Genomic DNA, 3,253 nt, shown 5'->3' on the forward strand with positions numbered 1-3,253 from the left:
AAGTCCATAAATATAGCCTGAAATTCCCTTCAGTACCCATTCATCAGACCAAGACATCCTGGATATGAAACATCCAAAAAACTGCTGGGCCAAGGACTGGGCTAAACACCTTCTAGTCAAAGGTGTCTCATCGATAATCCTGGCACTGTGCAATAGATTTGTGCTAAAAATGCTCATGGAAGCATAAGCGGCCTCTTCAACATAAGCCTCATCGATGAATACAGTCTTAAAGCAGGAGTATGGGTATCGATATGTAAGAATTTCTTCATAAAATTCAAAAACCTCAAGAAGATATGATGTGGTATGTTTAAGCAATGGAAGAAGTTGGGGTAAACAAAAATGAGCAACCTCATGCATATATGGATCTACAAGTGTTTCAAAAGGTCCAATGGCCAAGGCGATATTTGACGCAGCTGTTGGAATGGTAAGCATGTAATGGAAGGTCTTCTTCCTAATATCATGGGTATACACTGTCTCCACCAAATCGCCATTGGAAACAGCCACCATCGCAGCATCTACTGTCAACTCTAATTTCTATGTACATAATTCAGAGGATGAGTCAACACATGGGAACCAAAATCTCGTGGAATTCTGATACCCACAAGAGAAAACATGAGCACCTCTCTCTGCCATACTTCCCTCTACACTGGGTACCACAAAATGAAGACCTCCTTTTGGCTGATCCAAAGAAAAACTGATATGTATCTTTAGGACCTTTAATTCATCAACGTGTTTCCATAACTCTGATGGAACCTTAATGCAAAGTTCTCCATTTCCTGCATCAGGATCCACAGCACTCAGCGCAGCTGCATAAGCGTTGGAAAAATAATTGAGATTTCTTTGTTGTGATTCATTGTGACAAACTTCCAATGTCGGATCATTATAAATAAAAGCAGCTTCTAAATCATTGATCCTTACTCGGTATATTCTACACTGCTTGCTGTTCAACTTGATTCTGTTGAAGTTTGCAACTGTGGGAAATATAGTCAGTTCCACAAATCCCACAACAGATTTTCTCTGGAAGTTTATGTTGTTGATGCAGACGACCTGATGGGTTAATTTGTATGGCCTTGGACTTTCAAAGCCCTTGTCTCCTTTCTTCCTGTTCATTCTGGCGGGCTCCAAGCCAGTGGGCAGCATGAAGCGATGCTGCAGAGCTGGGCTGCCAGGCTTCCCCGAGGGCGAGGGCTGCGGGAATTACCCAGCACTGGCACTGGCACTGCCGCTCCCCGCAAACACACCCCCGGCCGGGCTCCCCCCGGTGCCCACATCCGGCCCCGCCGCCTCCACCTCCGCCTGTTGGGGATTAACCTTAGCAGGTCCAGGGGTTCCCAAAGGTGTGGAAAGAGTCGGTGAAGAAGGAATGACACGGAGACAGCATTCAGTTGATCAGCAGCCTAGCCAGGTTCTCTAGCCAGGATCTCCAGCCAAGTTCTGTGTCTTATTGTCTTGTTACATCTGTATTTATACCAGTTGATTTTAATCCTGTCAATTTCTATTCCAAAGGTTTGGGTGTTTCTTCTCTCCATTCCAGGGAGGAAAGATTATGTAGTTTAAGTGTTATTGTTTGTAGTTAAAGTGATTAACTACCGGCCTGGCACTTAGTTAAGGGGTTTTATTCCCTCCCTAACTTCAGGGAAAAATCCCTACCTGGGGAAACAACCTTTCTCGGAGAGGTGACCTTGGTTAAAACACATAGCGCCAAGAAAGGGAGCACACATATTAAGAACAGTATGCCATATACGCCAGGTCCCTTGAAACATATGCTGTGCAGATGTTTCTTCCCTGCCACGACTGTGTCAAGCAGCAAGGATGGACCGGCTTCCAGCAAATTCCCCCTTTTTTATTTTTTAAATGATAGCGCATGTAAACCAACAGCCACCTCTCGGATTGGGTTGTTAAAGACTCAGAAGAAGACTGACAAGCAATGTTTATAGCAAGCATAGCTATAAACATAGTGGATGGAGTGCACAAGGAGCCTTGTTCCAGTAGAAGGTTGCTGGCCTCTTCAGTCAAGGGATTTCAGCTGTCCTCAAGTGGGTGGTTTGGTTGTCCTTGTTGATCTAGCTAGCGGGCGGCGTCATTGGCGATGGGCTTCCCGAAGCATCAGCAAGTTGAAGGGCTGCATCAAAGGGTCCATCAGGGCCGTGCTTGATGGTGGTGTCGGTGTCCGGGGAGGAGTCAGCTGTACCCAGACTGTTAGAGGCCTCTCTTTGAGTCAAGAGACCAAGCTCCTGCTGCGGCGTATCTGATGATCTCCGTGTGTCTCTGTCAGCGAGTGTCTCCGGGTGGCCTGCCAAGGACTGAAACCCATCAGCTCTCTGGTAAATAAACCTGTGTGATTCTTGCACTCTGTCTGTCTCCTGTGTCTCCTCTCTTCTTAGTTTTGGTTTAAGCTCGGCCTTATTTAATTAAGTACCCTTTGACGTCTGTATTGGTATATCCAAATGAGGCGCACTGGGTCACCTGTGCATACGTTCCCATAGAAGTGGAACACTGGTTCTCTTGTACTTCTCCTCAGCCAACTCGAGAAAGAGGTGGCCAACACCCTCCAGAGCCACATAGTCAAGGCCTAAATAGAAGTCCAGAGACAGGTAGGAGACCCACAGATGCAGGTTGACTAGGCAGTTGACAGCAGCCTCCACCTTGGTGGAATAATTCTGGAGAATTTGGGATCTCATGGTTGTTCCACAATAAGAAGCTAAGGAGAAAAACAGTATTGGCTGGTCTCAGAGGTTGAGGATAGCTGTGGCGTTTCTGAAGGTGGTGACTGGAAAAGAGGTTGGAGGGTGGTTGGAGGCTGGAAGAAGGGCCATCCCTGGGTCTGTGCCGTCCACAAAGTTGAAGCAAGAGCAATAGCCCTACATTTTCTTGCTGATCAAATTCCTATGACAAGATTGTGACTCTTCTTGACTACTGGTTCCTAGATATAAGGAACCCCAAATGTCTCCTGGGAGGAGTATTCACCTGGGCTGTGCAGGAGGAGAGCTCCTGGTCCCTACAGGTGCATGAATGGAAAGGACACGTTCCTCATGTGGCTTTGGGGGAGTGATGGCAAGTGGAGCTACTCCTGCCTGTGCCCCTTGGCTCCAGGCATTCTTCTGATTAGTGTCACAGTGCCGTATACAAGTACTGGAATGAAAAATGCACCCTTAATCCTGGAGGATGGCATCCCATCCTTAGAGCATTGCCTCTGAGAAGGCCAGCCAAAGTCGTGTTTGAAGCATCAAATTCACTGAGCCATCAGCTGACT

The 3,253-nt window shown here is 46.9% G+C and overlaps 1 pseudogene; it reads right to left on the minus strand.

Moving 5' to 3' along the window:
• Nucleotides 1-9: 9 nt before the first annotated feature.
• On the minus strand, nt 10-1,141 carry LOC102246409 (annotated as a pseudogene).
• Nucleotides 1,142-3,253: the final 2,112 nt, after the last annotated feature.

The sequence above is a fragment of the Myotis brandtii genome, unplaced genomic scaffold (assembly GCF_000412655.1).
Source record: "Myotis brandtii unplaced genomic scaffold, ASM41265v1 scaffold1664, whole genome shotgun sequence".
Lineage (NCBI taxonomy): Eukaryota > Metazoa > Chordata > Mammalia > Chiroptera > Vespertilionidae > Myotis > Myotis brandtii.